The sequence below is a fragment of the Rhinolophus sinicus genome, linkage group LG03, assembly GCF_036562045.2.
Source record: "Rhinolophus sinicus isolate RSC01 linkage group LG03, ASM3656204v1, whole genome shotgun sequence".
Taxonomy (NCBI): Eukaryota; Metazoa; Chordata; class Mammalia; order Chiroptera; family Rhinolophidae; genus Rhinolophus; species Rhinolophus sinicus.
Window position 1 is genome coordinate 134,234,876 of NC_133753.1, and position 22,964 is coordinate 134,257,839.

The 22,964-nt window shown below is 36.2% G+C and overlaps 1 long non-coding RNA gene across 1 annotated transcript in view; it reads right to left on the reverse strand.

Moving 5' to 3' along the window:
- Positions 1-235: 235 nt before the first annotated feature.
- The window catches only part of LOC141570402 (uncharacterized), a 430,720-nt gene continuing 407,991 nt past the window's right edge, over positions 236-22,964 (reverse strand). Inside the window, exon 4 of the long non-coding RNA XR_012494406.1 lies at positions 236-296. This is a non-coding gene — a long non-coding RNA (uncharacterized LOC141570402). The remainder of the gene's footprint in view (positions 297-22,964) is intronic.

The window sequence follows — 22,964 nt, forward strand, 5'->3', positions numbered from 1 at the left end:
GAGAGTAGATTGCTCTTGGGGGTGTGTGTGTGTGTGTGTGTGTGTGTGTGTGTGTGTCTATTCAGCAAAAATAAAATATGTAAAAGAAGCAAAAGAAAAACTTTGTCACTAATCATGGTTCTCGATTTTGAGCTGGGATGAACTGTCTGTAGTTTATGCTGTGTGGGAACCACTCTGTGCTGAGCTTGGCCCCACAGGCATTTTGACTTAAAGACCTGATTAATCTTAATTCTTACCTATGCATCCTGAAATGATCAAAGTCACATCCTGAGATAGTACATTTCTTCTTGGGAAACCTTGGGATAAAAGAGAATGTACGATATTTTAGCAAGAGGTTACATATGCAGGAAAGCAAAGTAAGATCAAATGCGAAAGTGTAGACTAGCATTTGAGTTGTATTAAAATTTTTAGAGAGTGTCCTCTTGGGCAGAAATTGTTTTGGGGAAGAAGACTTCAAAATCTGAAGACACAGAATTCAAGTCATTTCTGTCAGTTCAAAAAAGCTGGTTACAGTTGGGGAAAAAACATTTTCATTTTCAACCACAAAATTGCTCTTCATTACTGCAAAACAACGAAGAGAGTGAAACTGGAAGCAAGCCAGGCACTTTGCTAGCTATTCTTTGGGTGTGAATTTGTTCACAGAGCTCTAAATTCAGAACATAATGTTATATTCTGGAAATGCCATAGTATATTGTTAGGGGATGTAATGTCTCATGGAGGAACGTTCATTTCACAAAAGTAATTTTAGTTGCAAAAATGCAACCAAATACTATGTGTGTGTACTATAAACACACACACCCCATATATATATATATATATATATATATATATATATATGTATATATATATATGTATATGTATATATACGTATGTATATGTATATGTGTGTGTGCGTGTGTGTGTGTATATATATTTTCTCCTCACCTCTTTAAATAGATACAAAATTAAGGGCATTTATATATGTAAATATATACATATATATAAATTTATATATAAATGCCCTTAATTTTTTATATATATATAAATGGCCTTAATTTTGGATCTATTTAAAGAGGTGAGGAGAAAAGATATCTGAAGGGGTTCATAAGAGGCCTCCCCAAGATATGCTACTTTGGCATGTGGATTATTTTGATCTGAAGGCAATAGAGACCCTGCAGGCTCAAGAGAAACTTTGATATCTTCCTTAAGGAATTTAAATTTGGTCCTTGCCCATAGTAAGAGTTATCTTAATAACTTTTTATGACCTATTTATAGGGCAAGGCAAACTTCTAATTACTGAACATCTGCTTGTCTTATCATCCTGCAAATTACCCTCCTCCCCTCTGAAGCCTCAGGGCATCTTACCTCATTCCTTAGCTCAGAATGTTACATACACCTCATTTTGCCTTTATATCTCTGAACTTCTCATGTATGTAGGATCTCTAACTCTCTAATGTACATTGGGTTCTTGTAAGTAGGTATATAATTTAATTTGGTTATTTTCTCTTGTTAATCTCTCTTATACAGTTTTTAGTATTAGACAGACTGAAAGAACCTAGAAGGGTAGAAGCCAATTTCTTCCTTCCCCAACATATCATTTTAACAAGCCACCAAAACTAGAATGCTAAATACCTTTACACTGTTTAGAGGCAGAATTTCTCTGATACCTGATTTACCTCTAAATTAGGAGAGAAGGGTATGGATTATTCCCTGTGAATTTTCCTCCCACTGTAACTATTCAGATTATTCATTAGATGGAATGTCTCCATATTTGCAACAAGACCAGCATTTCTGAGCTCAGAGTATGCCATAGATGATTTTGTCAAAAATAATTGGACCATGAGGCAGTCCCTATTTTTTAAAATCCCTGTTGCACTTGTCCATATTTTATTAATGTCTCCAAGACCTACAGATAATGTTCTCAGCAGCATGCTCAACATGGTTGCCGGGGTAATCTGCCCTTTTGCACTTTCAAAGAGTTGAGGTGTGGAGAAAGTAGAGCTGAGTGCAAAGCAATGGATCGTCACACTATGACTTGAAGTGACCGCACTCAGTTGTAGCACCCTGTCATTTCATGCCTATTGATTTGTTCTTTCAGCCGAGTTGCAAATCATTTCTGGATGGACACTTTTTCTGTCTTTTATACTTTTTCATAGCATTCAACATACCTCTGCACATAGCAGGCATTCAAATATATGCTTAATAATTAAGGGCATCATTTCAGTGTTGAAACAGTGTATGTTGTATCCCAATCATCATGAAAGGCTGGAAATTCTTTTGGCTACTTGCTGGGTCCTGCTAAGAAAGCTTCAGGGATTGTTGGGCCTGTGACCTGAAACAGCTGGTAGAAACAGCTGGAGTCTATAGTTCTGTGCCATGTGTTGGGCTGAACCTACCTTTGGACTACCGACTCTAGAACTCAGCTAGCATGCCAGCTAGTGCCAAGTAACAATTTGGTCTTCTCAACCCTTAAAAAATAAGAAATATAGGAATGAAATAGCATTTTCATTTTGAAATATATTTCCAACAATACTTTATGATGAAGTGTATTGAAGAAAGAATAAATCTTGTTCCCATTTTGAAAGCAAAGTGACTGCTTGTAGATTTTGACAGTTGACCACTTCTTTGGCACTAGGCCTTTCCTCAAGCCTGTCTTCACTCTAGTCTGTCCCATGGGAAGCAACCTTTCTCTGATCTCAGTAATAGAGGTTACAAAGGAGGTGTAGAAAGGTCAGTTACCTGGACTACAGGCTGAGTGAAGGAAGAAAGAAAAGACTGTAATTTCTACATGAGAATGTAGAGAGGGGCTTGTGATGATTATGTGTAAATGACATTGAGGAAATATTCCTAATGGGTTTTAACAACAACTTTGAGAAGCACAACAAAAAAGTAGACATTTATTTTCTTAACGTAAGTTCAGTATATTTATTTCAAGATGATTTATAAACTTCACCACTTCACAAAATCTCTTTTGATATTCCTTTATGTTTGTAGTGTCACTAGCTTTTAGAATAAGTGTCACAAAACACTGATTTTACAGTTCCTCATTTGCATATTTTGACTGTCCATTCTTTTGGAATGTAACCTAAAAATAATCCTACAAAGTCTCACTCAATTGAGTAGTACATCAAGGCTATTAAGGAAGATAATAAACCAGTTGTTTTTAACCACCAATAAGAACCCCTCAACTGGTAGCTAACATCCATTCATCAACCAACTGCAGTGTCTGTCTTCTACACAGCTGGCATTTTTTTCTGCAAGGCTTTTAAATCTCCCTTTTGTTATACATTAGTGGAGAGGAAAATCAAAGGAGTGTAATTTTTAGAAGGCATTGTGGCTACAGCATAGCTGATATGTTTTGCTAATCTAGGACAAATTCTTAATGCAAATTAATTCACCACTACCCATTCCAAAAACTGACACCAGCTTTAATTTAGAAGGGATTCTTTCAATACCTTGAGGCTACCATAGTTTAGATGCAAAAAGGGTATCTAAAAATATTCAGGCTCTCACAATTGGGAAATTCCCTGGGGATATTTGGTCAAGAGTTCTGAAGGTGATGGTCAAAATTTAATGTGCATCAGAATGACCTGAGGGGCTTGTTAAAACACAAATTACTGGACCTCAACTCTAGAGTTGCTGATTCAGAAGTTGAGATGGCAAGATCTGTATTTCTAATAAGTTCCCAGGTGATGCTGCTGGTCTTAGGATTACCAATGGTCTAGAATATATCCTAAACCCACAAGAGATACCCCTAGCCTCTTGGCAGACCTGGGTATGTTAAACAAAAAGAGTAATTGAGTAAAGAGGATAGTGAGGAACAGAGATGCTCTGGGTTGATTGGTCAGGCCACACACAGAAATGGAGGGAACTACAAAATCTAGAGACCTCTTACTATGCTACTTGGATTTATCTCTGCTTAGCTCCATAAAAGAAAGCAAAATTGACATTTATATGATGGCAAACTGTAAGGCCAGCATGAGCAGGTCTGACTACCCACTGTTGTTTTCAAATGTTTCAGACAACCTGGGAACAAGTGCAAAAAAAAACCAGACTCATGATCTAAACAATACAAGGAAAAGGATTCCAGATAGTACATTTCCCACAAAGACATTCCTTTCTATTAAAGGAGGTTAGAAGACACAGTGTAATGCAGCAGCAATTATTTTAGCGAGGAAAAAAATACATAAATGGCCTTTTCATAACTATTTCCAGACCTAAATATCCTTACCACTATTTACCAATGCAGTTGAAATGTGGGTTATTTCATTTGGGAACATTTCTTACTCATCAAGGAAAGGTAAGAAACAGTGTGTACAACATGTGGGTTTCATAAAAAGCTACTTTTGTTCAAGACATGTAAACAATTTTTCCCCACCCCCATAGACCTTCAGCAACCAACGATGATGGTCTTTGTGCCCAAGGTAAGTTACACAGATGAACCTTTAGGTTGTATTTTCTGGGTACTATTAGTCAGAAAGGAGAATGCTGATTTACAGGCAACAGTTTCAACAAGTGACCCTTGGCAGAAAGGCTCTGCTTTTTCAGCTGGCGCTGTTGTTGAAGTTCAGAGGAATAGCTCATCTGTCTCTATTTCAGGCGTCTGGCAAATGGAGAACTATTTCAGCATTCTCCATCCCACTAAACACTTACAGATGACTTCCATATTCTGGAGCATCTGCTGGTTATCTCATTTCTCTTATTCTGGGTTATTTTCCCAGTTGTGTTTTGAAAAGACTCCCTCCCCAGCTTTTATTTTGTAACCACACTATTGTTGCTGTTGTCATTTTGAGAGAAATCAACAGATGTGTCTTGTGTTACCCCGTGAGATAAGCCAAACCTGTGGAGAATCCGAAAACAGAAATGGTGATTTTTAAAAAAGGAAACAAAAAATAAATAAATTAATAAATGAAAAGCCCAGCTGAATCACAACTGTAAAATATGTTCAGGAAATGATTCATGGGCTGAAAGTAAACAGTCATCAATAATTTGGGGATTTTTTTTTTTGCAAGTTCTTATAAACAACACAGTACTCAAAGAAGTGCTATACATATGTAGTTGCTATATGTGATGCATATATGTAATATAACTGTTACTACTTACTATAAGTGCATATACTCATTCTTGTATTTACTGATGTTTTGCCAGGTAAAGTGCTTTTCGCTACACCTTATAAAATATGAAAACAGCCAAATAACTGGGTTCTTCTAGAGGGAATTTTTCTTCATTTTCATAAAAGACAGACACATGTAACTCATAATATGCTCATTCCAACTTCTTCATTTGCTTTTTAGAGCACATGAATGGTGTTCTGCATATATTAAGGCTGTTCTTACTTCTAATTAATCCGAAATATAGGGGCATTTACACATGAATGTGAATATTAATGTTTTATTCAAAAGCAGGGTGACCAGTGCCATTAAAGTTGTGATCTTGACTTGATTAATGCCCAGTGAAAATTTCTTTGATGAAAACTGCTAATTGGACAAAGAGGATGGGTGTTCTAGTTACAATCATTTCCTTCAAAAAGAGAATGCACAATGGCCATGTGATTAGCTAACAGTCTTGTTTCCTTAATTTTTTGAGATCTTGAAATACAGAAAAGATGAAAGAACAACATAAAAAACACCCTTCACAACACACAGTATAAAAAACATACCACTAGTGACGTTTACCCCATTGTTTTTCAAAGAAACAAAACTACAAATTTAGTCAGTCTCCTATGACCACTCCCTGCCATTCCATTCCATGCTCTCTCTTTCCAAAGACAACTTCTGCCATGAAGTTGATATACTTGATTTCCAGTCCATTTCTTTTATATACATACACTACATATTTATTCTAGGCAATATTGTTTGTCAGCATTGAAAAAACAAAACAAAACACTTTAAAAAAACCCTGCAATACAAAATGTCTTATAAATGTTATTTTATAAAGGATTAGACACACATTTTCTATTGCTAAAGCCATGGAAACCCCAAACCTATAAGAAGCCATGGTGCTACAGTCTGAATGTTTGTGTCTCTTCAAAATTCATATGTTGACATCCTAACCCCCACAGATGTTGGCATTAGGAGGTGGGGCCTTTGAGAAGTGATTAAGTCTCGAGGGTGGAGCTGTCACGAATGGGATTAATGTTCTTATAAAAGAGGCCAGACAGAGATCCCTCACCCCTTCCACCATGTAAAGATACAATGAGAAGTTTGGGACCCAGAAAAGGATGCTCACCTGACCATGCTGGCACCCTAATCTTGGGCTTCTAGTTGACCGCACTGTAAGAAATGAATGTACATTGTTTGTAAGCCACCCAGTCTGTGGCATATTGTTATAGCAGCCAGAATGGACTAAGACATGCAGCTTTTCTTATCTTTGCAATCTTAAATAGAGCATACAGCAGTGATAACTGGAACACCTGTCTTAGCCTTCTCTGTGATTGCATGTTAGATGCAGAGATTAATTTGAGGGGTTGGACTGCTGCTTGGACACAGATTAGGGGACATATGTAGGATGAAGGGTAGCACATTTAAAATTGTCAGGGAAACAAAACCATCATGTTCTGTTTCTGAAAATTAGGCAAAATGGATTTCAGCAGCAGCAGCTTGAGAAAACACTTCTGCCATCTTGAGAAGGGGGTTGGGTTGTCATATTGACATTGACTTCTGCTCAGAGAGGTATTGATTTCTGTCCTTGTTTCAAGAGATGCCACTATTGATGGCAACCTCTGTCTTTGTATAACAGAGAAATCGAAAACACTAAAGTGAGCCAAGTGTCCTTGCCATGTTTTGGGGAAAGTATAGATTGCCTTTTCTTGCTGCCAGATACCATCTAGAGTTTACACCTGGTCTAACAAAAATGAGACCCCATATATCTGGTTGCTCTGTGTCTCACTCATTACTGCTATTCTTTGAGCATTTTCAAGGATTTGCCACTTCTGCTAAATACGACAGATGATATTTCAGCTCACCTAGTGGAACAGTTCACAAAGAGGCTTTGAATTACCTGGAGATTTCTCTGCCCATAACTGCTTTGCCAATGGACTTCCAGCCTCCCACTATTTTGTTTGGTGGTGATACTTCCCTACTATTAAGTATGGGCTGTATGAGTGAGGCAAAAAATTGAGAGGTTTATAGCAATAGATTAGGAATAAAAAATAAATACCTCTTGGGTGCCAACACCATGAACAATGATACAATCCAACAACAAACATACAATCATCTACCTTGTCATTTTTGGAAAACCAAAAATGAAAAGCATGTCTTTGTTATCTCTTCTATGAATAAAGGTTGTAGCTAAAAGACTTCTTTTCACTACTCATTTAGGTTAGCTGTAAAGAATACTACCTTAAATTGTATTCATACATGTTTATACAAATCCTATATTATGTTCAAATACCCAAACATCAAGATAATATCTTGTCAATAAGTTATAGGTGCACAGCCAATTTAAATTAGAAAAATGCTGTTATGGGTTTTGATGACAATTCTAGGTCTATAATTTATTTGCATATTCTAAAGACATATTTATGTTTATCAATTAGAGACTTAAAACAGAGCCATGACTTGGAATGGGAGACAGTAAAATTCAAAAGGAGTAGTAAAGGGAGGTGAGAGTGTGGGCATATTTTAAATCCACTTACGAAGAAACTTACCTATTCATTCATATGATTCTTTTTCTCCAACTGTGCTGAATCAAGCTTGCTAGGCATGCTTAAAAATATTACACAGAGGTGTGATGCTACTGAGGAAACATTTTTACAAGGCTGTAAACTTTGGTCTGAGACTTTTTTGGATAGCTCATGATTGAGAATTTCAATATACTGCATTTGGGCTTGAGGTTTTATTTCTGTTAAGACTCCCTTTGCTTGGCTCAATGAAAGATCACCTTTTATCTGCCTTATAGTCTCATCATAGCTGTGTGACATGGTAAATCTAATGCTCACATTAGAACTTGGAAGTTGAACTTCTTGAAAAACTCTTAAATAGAGATACCCTTGTATTGTCATTTTTTTGTTTATTGTTTTTGTTTATTGCTATGGAAAACTGAGTAAGGACCCCAAGTTACAGAATTGTAGTTCCTGACAGAATACGCTACCAATGTAGACTATTGTTTCCTGGTATTTCAATGGTTAGGAAGGTCTGATTATGCCATGAGAACCTTCACTGTTCTCATTGATGCCTGGAATTTCAGTTTGTTTTTAAATATAGTCCCTTGAGTGTCACATTTTATACATGATCACTGTTACTCCAAATATAACATATGGCAGAACCTTTCCTTAGAGACTTTGGTTACTTATGAGCTTGGGTAATTGAAAGAATTTGGAGATGGAGAACCAAAGAATAAATATTCACATACTTTGCAGTTTTACCTAGTCCCAGATTGGAGTGAATATTATGTAGATATTATGGTTCATGGTTTGAGTGAATATTATGTAGATATTATGAATGGATCTTCTATCTTCCTCTGAACTGTTAGAATACATTTACCATATTGCATTCAATTTTGGTAACAGCTTTCCTAGGGCATTACTCTTGTTTTCTATAGAATTTTTTGGGAGCCACCTCAATTTCAACACAATATTTCACCTGTCTCTTCTTTTAAGAAAACCATTAGGCATGGGAGTGGGGTCGCCTCAACCCTGGATATACATTAAAATGAGAGGAAAATAATATTTGAAAAAGAAGTAACAACTTTATAGTTTTCCATGTTAGCCCAATTACGTCAGAATTGGTGGGAGAAAGGGGCTGTGCATTGTATTTTTAAAAAACTCTTTAGGTGATTCTAAAATGCATCTAGGTTTGAGAACTCCTGATTAAATGAAACATTTAGGATTCATTATGTGATTTATATATTTTAATTACTATTCTACCTTATATGTAATATGCATTTATTATATGTCTACATATCTGATTCCACCACTGTTGAAAAATAACCTTAAGGACATTGAATGGAGCTTATTTTATTTTGTATTTGCCCTAGTGTCTGTATCTCAATAAATGTTTGAATGAACAAAGGGATTATAATGCAGGCCATATTAGCCTATTTACAAGAGGACGTATGTCAGGTAATAATCATAAATGTTGTTTGAATAAATGAATAGAAGTGAAAAAAGGGCAGATCTTCACTTTTAATAGCCTCTGACACAGACCTCATGGACAATACGTATTACTAGTAACACCAGGTTATATTTCCATTGCTTGTGTATGTACCAATTTGTCTCTATAATATTTTCATCATCAGGCTAAAATTTAAGTTTCATGAAAGCAACAAATGAGTCATTATTTGATTGAATTCACTGCTTTTTATAATTTCTGAGAATGCCTAGCATCAAAGATTATTGAATACATATTGTTTACTGCCTGAATTAATTAAAATAAATAAATTTGATTTGACCACATTTTAAAAAGTTACCTTTTTGATCTACATTTGTTTTTATCTGCAATAATACTTCACACCCCCTCAATCTAAATAATCAGTGAGAAAATCCTGACTTAGGTAAAAATCTTTTTCTGTACAACTAAGGGCCTGTCAGGAGAGCTAGAAGTATCATGGATGCAGGTATTTATCACAGTTCTTGCTCAATAATTCAAACATGACCAATGCTAATGCCCTGTTGAATTTCATTTCTCTACTTCATGAAGGCAGTAAGACTTTGAAAGGGAGTTGGGTCTCCTCGCTGTGGTATCACACATAACCCGAATTCAGATGGCTGTGCAATGAAAAGTGAATGTTACGCCTTGTCCTTACCGAGCTTCACTCTTTGAGGAACTCAAAGAGCTTGAAAACATGATCTTGTTAATCCTCATAATATCCCTTCTAGGAAGTAACACAACATTTTAATGTAAGAAAATCCAGGTGCAGTGTTGAAAATACCAACCTGCTTTACAGGAGGGAATTTTTTAAAGATTTGAAATCTCTTTTAAGACTTTTTTTTTTGGTTTATGTATTTCAGACTTTAGGATTTTTCAGTGCTGTGTTTGGTGCCTGGTAAGCTAAAATGATCCAGATGGTATTTTCAACCCAAAGAACATTTGTTTTTCTTTTAACAGAGACTTGGCTACACATGTATTCTTTTTATTTTCTTCAAATTACTGTATACAGATTGTTTGATTATAGGTGAAATGTGACCAACCTTTGAGATTTTGATTAATTAATTTCAGCTGCTTTCACACAGAAGTGGCTTTCCAATGTGCAAAGACCAATACAAATTGTGATGACAATGGAAATAATCCTAATAGATAATTTTCCTGTACCCCCAAACCATTTCCTTGATTCAGTCACTTTATTTTTCTCTTTGCCTTCAGTTTAATCATACTCCAGTCTATGACATCACTACTGCTTGGATGCTCTTTTCAAAATGCTCAAATACTTTCTGGGTGGCCTTGCAGGCCAGACTATCATGACAAAGGTCCTCACCATGACATGGCTTCCAGTCATTTCCCTGCCACTAGTAAACCTACACCATAATGCATCATTTACCTCAGATATAGTCCTTATTACCCAAACACAATATCACATTAAATTCTTCCATACATTCACATAAACAGTTCCCTCTCCCTTCAACGTATGCCCATCTTTTCTTCGTCTAGCTAAATTCTACTCTGTCAAGATTCTAATCAAGAACCTCCAATACCATAATCAATTAATATACCATAGTTGTTGGTTTAATTTTTTTCTCACTCCAACAGACACTGGCTTTTTGAGGAAAGAAACTATATACTATTCCTCTTTGAATCTCAATATCTAACATAATAACTGACATAGAGGCTAAAAACACACTTAGATAGAATTCTAAGAGATTATTACTAATATTTAACATCTAATTTTCATATTAAAAAACTAATACTAAATAAAATAACTGGGAGAAAATATTTAGACTTATTTATTCAATCCATGATAGTAAAATTTTCATATGGTAAAAGTTGATGTTACCTAAGCAATATAGGAATGTTTAGCCTTTTCCACATTATAGACCTTCTTGATTGAATGCAATTGATATTCATTAAGATAAACCACATTTTAGACTACTTGTAATGAAAAGATAATGCCTCAGACCTCAATTATTCATTAAATTCTATGTATGTTTTCTAGTAAAACCTTGGTCCTTTTCAGAGGTTGTCCTTCAGCCCACCTCCATTTGAAGGTGGGAGGTCTATTCTTCAAATAGAAATCTTCTGTAATATTCTTAAAAGGATGTCACCAAAAGGATGTCACCCTTCTCCTCCAGTTGGTATAATATCAAATCATGTTCATCTGCCCTTAATTGGCAACATAAAACATTTTATAAAATATTTAAATGTAAGAAATAGTGCTTATGGAGTGCTGCTTAAAAAAACTGAAGCCATCTAATCTTAGTCTAGATGCCATCTGGGAATCAAGCCATGCCACTGGGATGCAATGTACACTCTTTTGGACCCTTGTAGCTTTATTTGTGCTTTGGCATGATGCCTTCAGTTTGCAATTTGCAATAAGAGACATTATAAGAAGCTGTTGTCTTCATGGCCAAAGGACCTCTTAAGGACATCATGCATTCTATGAGAGGACGATGCATGAGAACCACTTGGAGAGCTTGCCAAACTCCTGATTCCTGAGTTCTGCTTCAGACTGACTGAATCAAAATCACTGGAAATAGTCCTTGAGGGGAGTATTTTTATATTTTTTAAACTTTTTATTTTGAAATAATTTTAGTTTCCTATATACGATTTCAAAAATAACGTAGAGAGTTCTCATGTTCTAGTCCCTCAGCTTCACCCGATGATAAAGCATCTTACTTAACTCTTACTTCTAATACAGTGATCCAAGCCAGTAAATCGACAGTGGTGTAATGCTATTAACTACAGACCTTAATTTGGATTTCAGTAGCTTTTACATGTATTTTTGGGTGTATCATTTTATGAAATTTTATCACATTTCTCGATTTGTGTAACCACCACCACAATCAGGAAACAGACGTGTTCCACCAACCCCCCAAGCCTCTCTGTGTTAGCCCTCATACCCACACTCTGCCACAATCCTAATGCTTCGTGACCACTAATCTGGTCTCTATTTCCGTAGTTTGTCATTTCAAGACAGTTGTATAAGTGGAATCATACAATATGTAGTCTTTGGGGATTGTTGTTTTCTTTTAGTATAATGCTCTTAAGGTCCATCCGGGTTGCAGTGTCTATACTTTGCTCTTTTTATTGTTGAATAGCTTTCTATTGTATGGATGTGCCATAGTTTATGTATTCATCTGTTAAAGAGCATTTGGGTTCCAGTTTGGGGCTATTCAAGATAAAGCAGCTATGAATATTTGTATATAGGTTTTTGTGTGAACATACATTTTCATTTCTCTAAAATGCAGTTCATATTCCAATTTTGTCAATTGACACTATGCTGTCATTTATAGCACTTTTTCCTCACATTTGCCTTTTAAACGATAGTTTCTTTGTTCAGGAGTTAGTAATTGCCAACTACCCTCAAAGCCCTTTCATGTACAGCTGTCTCTTCTGTTAAATCTGTTATTCTTTTCAACATTTGTTGCATTGCTATTATCCAAGAAGTTCTTTTCCACATGGAAGCGCGTTGGATGTTCTTTTTGTGGAATAATTGGCTCTTTCATTTTGTTTTATACCCCTTTTACAGTGTAGATCCTAAGATAGGATTCTTAATAGTTAAAAGTGTATTTTACATTTCAGAAAGTATCTTGATTCAACACTCCTACTTGACTGATTCTAATTTGTTAAATTCTAACTTGAAAATAATTTCCCCTCCAAATTAAGAACACATTACTCTATTGTCTTTTAACTTCCAGCTTTTTAGTTCAAGTTTAGTGCCATTCTGATTCCTAAATTCTTCATATTTGACTATTGTGTGTGTGTGTGTGTGTGTGTCTGTGTGTGTGTGTATGCATGTGTGTTTAAACTTTTCTATTTTGGTGTTATAAAAAAATAAATTTCACAGTGATATTTTTTAATTAGGAATGTTCTCAATACATTGTGCTAATGCTTAGTGGGACTTTTCAATATGGAGTCTAATGTCTTTATGTTTTAGGAAATTTTTTTATATGCTCTTATATGATTTTTAGGAAAATATATCTTCCCCTCCGTTTTTGTTTGTTCATTTTCTTTTTTTTTTTTTTTTTTAGGATTTCCTGTTGGTTGAATATTGAACCTCCTAAAATAGTCCTCTTATTTGCTTATCTTTTCTTTCCTTATTTCCATCTATTTGAGCTCTTGTTTTACTTTCTTGAAAGTGTTCTTGATTTTTAGACATCAATTTTAAAATTTAGATATACTATGAAAATTTTCAAAAGCTCTTTCTTGTTCTCTGATTTTCTTTTAAAAAATTAAACAACATCTGTCTTTTTAAAAAAAAAAAGTTTATTGGGGTGAAAATTGCTAGTAAAATTACATAGATTTCAGGTGTACAATTCTGTATTACATCATCTATAAATCCTATTGTGTGTTCATCACCCAAAGTCAGTTCTCCTTCCATCACCTGTCTTTTTTAAATGGACATAATATCTTGTGTTATCTCAGGATATTAATTGTACGCTTCTTTTGTTTCCTACATTGTCTTGGTCTGTTCTTGATTCTTTTAATTTTTGTGTCTTTTTTATTTTGTCTTGTATGTGGAGGTTTTGGTCACATCTCGGGTTGTCCATGTCTCCCTGTTCATACTTAAATACAAGGAAACAAATAGCAAGCTTCGAACTTGGGGATGTTACTTGTCAAAAGTGGTCAATTCTGTAGTGAAAATCAATTTCTTTTCACTGAGGTCTCCCCAGAAAAGTGTACCTATGGCTTTCATTTGTTTTTAATCTGGTCCTGTTCAGTTTTTCCAATGAGTAAAATCACTAGTCTCTTGCTTCAGGATGGTGTCTGTGGCCAGGGTTCTTGTTCTAGTGGCATGGGTAGGAAGAAGGCGAGAGTCCTGTTGTTCAATTACACTCACTCCTCTTATTGTTTTAAATCCTATTCTGCCCTCCCACCATCTGCTAAAACTCTAGACTTTGGGGAAACAGATGTTGGTGGTATGGCTAAGTAGTCCACTAGAGTTGAATGAAAAAAAAAAAAAGAAGTTCAACCATTTTTTTACAGGTTTTAGTGCCTCTTTTCAGCCCTGACCCTTTTCCAACATCAGTACATTTGATATCTCTAAGTCCTGAGCCTTCTACGGTTCAAACCAGCTTATTTGCAATGGTATTTCTGAAGCTTTCTTAATTTGCACCGTTTTCTGACTTTCCTCTGTCCTCTAAAATTTTGTTGAAATTTCTTGTTTAATATGTTTTCCATTGTTTTGTCCACTTTCTTTTAAAATTTTCTTTACTGTCATTTTGAAGTTTGTTGGGGGGGAGGCGGTATAAATGTCTGTAGTCAATCTGCCATGTTAACGTTGATATATATCTACGTCGTTGGTTCTATGTTGCTTTACATTATAGTGATTATATTTACTTCTTGGTTCTGTACCTAAAATGGTTTGAAGAACATTTTCCATTTACCTCTAAATGTTTTGTTTGCATAATCTCATGCATCCCTCAAAACAATTAGCCAACAGGTAAGATAAAGTCGGGCTCCTAATTTCTACAGTTTGCCACCTTTCCCTGTCTTTAGTTCATATTTCTATCTTCATTTCCACTTTCCTCTCTTTTCCTTTTCTATTTCTTTTCTCCTATAATAATATATAATGTTTCTGTTAAAAACTATATCATATCAAATTTGGAAGAAGATAAATGGAAAATAAGGAAATGAAGGCAGCTAGAGAAGTCTTTGGTACTGGTTGAAAGTGGAATTAACACAAAAACTAATGTAGTTTTAACTTCCATTTTGAGTCAATTAATAAAATTTTCTTTTCCTCCTCCTCCTCTTTCTTTTAACAATTGACATTCTTAATTCTTATGAAGCACAGGAGGTTTCCTGTTGTGGTTAGATCTGAGAAGACAGGTGAAAAACACATGGCCTTTACTTCTCTGTACTTATACTGAGACCTTGAGTAAGTTCCTTTATCCACAGTAGGCTAATTCTCTTATGTGGAAAATGGGAGCTGATTATACACTAATGATAGTTTAGATATTTGCCAAAGTTATAGACTGTTATTACTTATTCTAGTCATATATCTGAATAAATAAGTACTGTTTTAGGTTTTTTAGGTTGAAAGTTATTCCTTTATTTTCTAACGATTTTGTTAGTATTTCGGTTTTTTTGTAGTTCCAGTATCTAAAACTCATCCCATGTTTAAGAGCCCCAACAAAATATTCCTTCGAATTGAAAATATAAATCATTTTATACCACTATTCTGATTAAAAACTCTCCAATGTTTCCTCAGGTTACCTAGAATAAAATTCAGCCTCTATATAAAAGCCCATTTTCTACTTCATCTGCCTCTATTTCCTTTGTATCTGTGCTCTAGCCATGATGGTCTTCTGTCTCTTCTTCAAGTTCTCCAAGTTTGTTTCTGCTTTAGAGCGCTTGCACCAGCTTCTCTGTCCATCTGGAACACAGTTCTCCATGAATTATTTCATATGGCTGCCTCAGTGTAGTTATTCAGATTGTAGCTTTAATGCCTCCTTCAGAAAGTCTGTCCCTGGGCCACATAGTAAATATAGCCTCAATATCCACTGTCACTTCCTTTCACCACCCAATTTTAATTCTTTGCAAAGCAGTTATCATTTGATATTTTTGTATTTTTTTTTTCTTTTCTCCCTTTATTTGTTTGTGGTTGGTCTCTCTAGTTGTTAAAAAGCAATGTTTTTCCAGTCTGTTTTACTTTAGGATTCTCCAGTGTTAGCAAAGTGCCTGGCATTTATAAATTAAACAATAAATTAAAGACATGCAGAAATTAAAGACATGCAGAAAACTTAAAACAGTAATTGGTTAGTAAACTTACGTGTCATTATTGGAGGAAATTGCTAAGAGTGGAACCACTGAAATATTCCTAGAATTAACAGACATTGTGTCTTTAAGATGATAGGTGAGATGCAAGAATTTTAAAACATTGAATAACCTAACAGATTTTGTACTTTTTACGACACCATTCTGACAACTTGCAAAGTATTATGATCCTGGTTTCACAGGTAGGTGAATTATTAGGTTGGTGCAAAAGTATTTGCGGTTTTTGCAATCATTTTTAACCTTTTAAATAGCAATTATTTTTGCACCAACCTATAACAGATTTCAGATGATTGCAATTCATTTCATGTCTTCACATGTGATTTGGCACTTGCTTCTTAGATTCAAAATCACATAAAAATAATTTGACCATTGCATATTAAAAACTAAGACAGCTTAGAGATAAAGTTCACAGTCCTGCAACATTACACACAATTTTAACCAGTCATTGTGAAGGGACCAGGTAAAGACTTCTTTCACTAATTGGAGAAAACAAGAAATGCTATTAAAATGCTATTTTGGTTCAGAGATGGTTCGAACAAGGATAACCTAGATGTTATTTAGAAATTGTAGTCACTTAGTATTTGGGAAAACATTTCTGGAGAATATTAATAAATAAACATTTTTGCAAGTTAATCTTAATGAATTTGTATAAAAAATTAAAAGGTATTACGTTAGTTATTTAGAACTCTAACGTGATTATTTAATTGAGCTGGGCTGTGTTTTACAGAATATCACTATTTAAAAGATAAGATAGGTAAGAATAAGGAGTCATTTAGTTTCTGCATTCCACCTTCTCTGCATTCAATCATTCCAACACATATTCTCACATGATTCTAGCTCAGTAATCAAAACAGAACTTTAAAAGAAAATTGCTTGTTTTAAATGATTCCTATCAAGAAAGTAAGCTAATCGCTGGATCAAAAAGGCAGGCTAATTATTGAAATAAGCAGCTCCAAAATGTCAGAATCTTTATCCAGTCAATATTTATTGCTTGCCTACATCACAGTCCATTGCAGTTTGGCATCTCTCCTCAAAGTGGTGATTCAGAGGCCCAGCCTCTCTCTCCATCTTGTGGTGCTTCTTCAACACATGACCTTTAAATTTGTGTCAGGAGTAGACAGAGAATGGAGGACTGCATAGAAATGGAAAGGACCAGGCATAGAAAAGGTATACATTCTATTAACCAAAGCGGAGTCATACGGCTCCACTAACTTCAGTGAGGCAGGGAATTATAGTGCCCAGGAGAAGGAGGCAAAGGAATAATGGAGGCAAGGAGGCAAAAGGAGGCAAAATGATATTCTAGCTTACTCTTTCATCAATTCAAAGTATTAATACCCACACTATGGCAGCCATGGAAGTGGGCTACTCAGATCTCCTCCAAACGGACCTGATGCAGGGGCCATAGTTGACTGAGAGCTCCAGATGTTACATCTTTGAATCAACCATCACAGGCAAAGCATTCCCCAAGATGCTATTAAGTGTGGAAAAATCAAAGTCTATGCCGAGGGAAGTGGACATTCCTGAATTTCCCTGGTATGGTAGAGACAAGAATAAAGAGTCTCAGGGTGATGATATAATGGAATGGGTATATCGTATTAGGCCAGCAGACCCACCAGATGATTCGGTCCCATCACCAAGGCCACGAGGAATGTGCTGGTGAGAGAGGCACCAGCATCACTGAGAAGTACAGGTGGGCCTTCTCTGTGGGCCAGGGCTCACAACAGGAGAAGGGCTCCCAGGCCTGGGCTCTAATGTCCAGGTGGATTATGAGGCATCAAAGTAATAGACACCAGGGGGCACTGCTTACATCCAGAAACCAGAAGGTCACAGTTACTGTGAAAACCAGAAAGATCAGAGGGGCAGTCAAGAAAACTTGGAGAGATGGTTACTAGAGGATGGTGTTTATATGAGCAAAATAGATGGGCAGCCAACAAGCGTGCTGCTTAATATCTACAACCAGAAGGTGGTAAGAGTGGAAGAACAGGAGGTTGAGGGCAGTCACTTCAATAAACAGTCATAATTCCTTGTTCAGTTTCTGGAGCTGAGCTGATTTTTAAATGCAGAATCTATTAACAGAAGAGGAGATGCCTAGGAGGAGAAACCTGCAACCCCAGAGCAAGTATATAATATAATGACTGCCCCTAGTTCATCCCCCAAAAGGCCCATCATCACTTACTTCAGTGTCTTTAAATTGGGCAAAGGGCAATACCTGGACATTTTGAGAAATATTGCACACAGAATTTGAGTTGATAGTCACACTAGGGAACTCAATCTTATTATTATCCCCTTGTGAAAGTAGGGAGTGATGGGGGCCAAGTACTACATGGAGTCCTGCCTGAAGTCAAGTTTACAGTGGCTGTTGGGTCCATGGGTGGAACCACCTGGTTATTATTTCCCTAGTCGCTGAGCATATAATAGGGATTGCTATTCTTTGCAGTTGGATAACACCTACACTGAATTCTTGATCTATGGAATAAGAGTTATCATAGTGAAGAAGACCAAGGCCAAGTGGAAACTTCTAAAGCTCCTTTGTCCTGCTCCCTAAGATATTAAATTAAAAAAACAAAATTATCACATCCTAGGGGCAATGGTGGAGATCAGTGCTTCTATTATAGACCTAAAGACTATAGGGATTGTGGTGTCTATTATATAACCATTTAATTTCCAAGGTTTCATCCATTTTTATGCAGGGGCCTGACAGTCAAATTAAATGGTGAGTATTGCTTTGTTCAGTTTATTGTAGACTACCACAGGCTCAACCATGTAGTTTTCATAAAAATGGAATTATGCAATTGATGGATTTTGTGTCTTCTTTCACTTAACACAATGTTTTCAAGGTTCATTCATGTTGTATAATGTATAAGTACTTCATTTCTCTTTATTGCCTAATGATATTTCATTATATGGATATACCACATATTTTATCCATTATTTTTGTTTATCCATTCATCAGATTTTAGACATTTGATTTTTCCCCACTTTTTAGCTATTATGAATAATGCTGTTATGAAAACATGTATGTTTTAATGGGAACATATATTTTCAATTATCTTAGGTTATAGTCAGGTTATACTTAGGTCACATGCTAACTCTATGTTTAACTTTTTGAGTAATGCCAAACAGTTTTGCAAAGGACCTGAACCATTTTACATTCCCACCAGCAATGTATAAGGGTTTTAATTTCTCCACATCTTTGCCAACACTTGCATTACCTATTTTATTATAGCCATCCTAGTGTTTGTGTAGTGACATGTCACTGTGGTTTTGATTCGGATTTTTCTAAGAACTGATGACATTGAGTATCTTTTTATGTTTTTAATGGACATTTGTATATCTTTAAAAAATGTCTATTTAAACCCTCTGCTCATTTTAATATTTGATTATTTGTCTTTTTACTGTTGAGCTGCAAAAAGTTCTTTATATAGTCTGTATCCTAGACCTTTACCAGACATATGATTTGCAAATATTTCCTCCCATTCTGTGGGTTATCTTCACTTTCTTGATAGTGTCCTTGAAGTGCAAAAAGTTTTTTTTTTTCCTCTTTTTAATGTCGATGAAGGCCAACTTATTTATTTATTTTTGATTGCTGATGCTTTTGGTGTTTTAGCTCAGAAATCATTGCTTAATTCAAGGTCACAAGATTTACATCTATGTTTTCTTCTAGTAGTTCTGCAGTTTTCAGCTCTCATTGCCTTTGATCCTTGCTGAATTAATTTTTTTTTTAATGTTGTGAGGTAGGAGATCTAACTTTATTGTTTTGCATGTGGATAGTCAATTATGCATCACCAATTGTAGAAAAGGACTAATTTTTTTCCATTGAATCATCTTGGCACCCTTGTCAACTTGTAATGATTATTACCGAGGAGAACGGTATACTCAGACTTAATCCTATATCGCTCTCTGCTTATTGTTGGTTGCATCAAGATATTTTGCTCTTACTAAACTTTGTGTTCTGTTAGTAAAATTAGATAGTTTTTAGTCTTAGCTCTATATTTAAATAGACTCAAACTGCTCACAAAAACTTTTACCCTAGCTTCTCTAATTGTAGAATCCTCTATTGTGCATCATAGTTTGCTTAACTGAATTTTCCCTCGGGTAGTGCTCTCAACATCTCCAGGAAGAACACCTGGCTTTTGTTTCTTCAGTACATGTAGGTTAGATAATGTGTGTCTATGCCTTTTAATCTGAGGGTAAGTTGACCTGGCATATCTTACTGCAGGGATCAGCAAAAGTTTTCTGTAAAAAGCCAGATAGTAAATACTTTCAGCTTTGCAAGATGTGTGGTCTCAGTTGTACCTACACAGTTCTGCTGTTGTAGGGTAAAGGTTGCCATAGACAATTTGTAAACAAGTAAATATGGTTGTGTTTCAATAAAATTTTACCTGTGAAAATAGGTGGTGGCCAAATTTGGTTTATGGTTGTGGTAAAATGACCAACATGCTACTGAATCGCAGTCTGCCTTATAACTATGTGGACTTATTTGTTCAGTAAATATTTATTGAGTGCATCCCACGTGCTAACTCCTCTAAGTGCTCAGGACACATTGCCGGATAAGGCATAAAAAGGGCCTGTGCCCTAATAAACAAACAAACAAAACATAGGACAGAGAGAGAGAGAGAGAGAGAGAGAGAGAGAGAGAATGAGGAGGAATTATATAGAGAAATCAGATAGTAGGATGGGCAACATTTCATAAGGTGGCCAACAAATACTTTGAAGAGGTGATAATGAGAAGGTTTCAACTATGTGAAGATCTGGGGAAAATATTACAGTAATGAGGCAAAGCAAGGTTGAAGTCCCTGTGGTCTGACTGAGAAAAGAGAGACATACAGTGTTATTGAACAAATCGAGTGAAGGAAAGACTTAAGGTAGGACTTGAGGTAGGAGAGGAAATTTGAGAACTGTATAGCATTTGGATTTCATTCTAAATGCAGTGGGAGGCCACTGGAGAGTTTTAAGTTTTAAGTTGGGCAATTACATTATCTGATTTGTTTTTTAAAAGATCACTCTGGTCCTATCTGGAGAGAAGATTTTAGCAGGAAAAAGTATCAGAACGAACTATGTAGAAGGTTATTGCTGTTTGCCAGGAAAGAATTGATGGGTCTCAGATAAGGTAGATGGCAGAGGCCTTGGCAAGAAGTGTATCAATAAAAGGTATGTTTGGAAGTAGAGTCAGTAAGACTTACTGATGGACTAGATTAAATGGATAAAGGAGAGAATAGAATAAATGATGACTACTTGTTTTTTTTTTGCTTTGAGAAATTCGATGGTACCCCTTATTGAGATCAGGAAGATTGAGGGAATGACAGACTTTCGAGCCAGGGAATAGAACTGGGTGTGCCTATTTGATAGACAAAAGATATGAATGCATGAAGAAAGCAGTGACATATGTAAGGCTGGAATTTAGGGTGAAGTTAGGGATGGAGATAAAAGTTTGGAGGTCATTGATTGATAAAAGAGATGGGATAAAAGGTCATAGAAAAGACAAGAGAGCCCAGGAGTGAACACTGGGTCATCTCAGCATTTATGGCAAAGTAAGGTACGAAGGTGGTAATTATGCTGCTAGAGATGGAGGAGTCAGAGTAAAAGGAGGAGGACCCATTAGAAAAGAAAAAGGAGAAGGCATTTGGGTGAGGTATGAGGCAGAGAAGCAGAGTATAATGTCAGAGAAGGTAAGAAAAGGAGTAAATAGACAAGTAAAGGATTGGTAATGGTTTCTTGTCAGCTCTTTTGAATGAAATTAACTACTAGGTCATGGCTACATATAGTAGCCTCTGATTATATTGTTTTCCCCAGCTAGTAAGAGGAAAGGGAGCTAATCTGGCCAGTGAGGTTACATGGACGAGGGGAGGCTACAGAAAGTTTCTCACGTACAATGTGGGAAATTAAAACCTGAGGATCCAGCAGAACTGAAACCAGTGCCAGAACTAGAGTCTGAGAAGTCAGAAGGGGGCATCTGGATGGTTACCAAAGAGAAGATGCCAGAATCAGATATCAAAGCTGGGTTGTGGAGCCAGGAAGGCAGAGACTACAAAGACTAGAACAAGCACAAGCAAGTTCAGAATACATGGGAGGTGTCTGGAACTTCTTTGCAGATCAAGATTTCTTTCTTTCTTTTTTTTTTAATGTAACAGCCCAGGTGTAGCAGTAGAGCTGGGTCAGGCTCAGAGGAGTAAGATTCCAGCCCCATAACCGACAGGCTCTCTTTTCCAGTTGGAATGGGCTAAGGCTTCTTGTGGATTGTTGAGTAGAAAGCCCTGACATGTTCTGGTGAATCCTTGGTGAAAAGTGGTATTTTGGGAAGTAGAAAATGATTCCCCACAATGAAGGCTGGTTTCATGTTTGCTCAACCTATGCAGTTGCACAGAATCCCAAGCTTAGAAGGGCTCACACTTGGTTTAATGCTCTACTGTAATCACCTTGAAATTCTTAATACATTTTTTTTTTTTACCAGCAGGCCCACATTTTTAGTTTGCACTTGGACCTTGCAATTATGTATTCAGTCCTGCCCATGATTGCTTTTCTGGCCACAGTGTCTACATTTTCTTTTGAACGTGGGGTCCAGTTTGAGTGGTAATTCTTTCCGCCTCATGGTTGGGTTAATGTACTTCACCTTGCTATAGGTTTGTATCTAAAGATTAGCAGACAGGAGATTACGAAAACCCAAGAATGTGAACAATGTTTTACAGAACAGGTCCGAAACTGGGGACCACAGTCAGAGCTCAGGTGTCTGGATGGCACATGAAAGGAGGCTTTCCTGGTAAACTGTGGAGTGGTGACTGGAACAGAGAGGAGAAAAGGGGCAGGATGAAGGCAGCATGTCGATGAGTGGTCCACAACCACCGAAATGACAGCAAATCGTGGAGGAGGTGGTGAGGTTCTGCGAGCAAGCAGTGACAACATGAAACTTTATGAGCCATTTTGCTTTCATGTCTGTCCTTGGCCAGGTTGGCAGTCAGACATAGTATTCGGTGAATATTATTTTGGAGAGATGGGAAATGTAGGGCAATCTCTTCTATGCTTTCTTTCGCTTCTTGCAAAGCTAAGCTTTTGCTAGGTGGCTTATGCAGTCTGACCCATATATGATTTGAGAGCTGAAGCACTTAAAAAATATTCCCA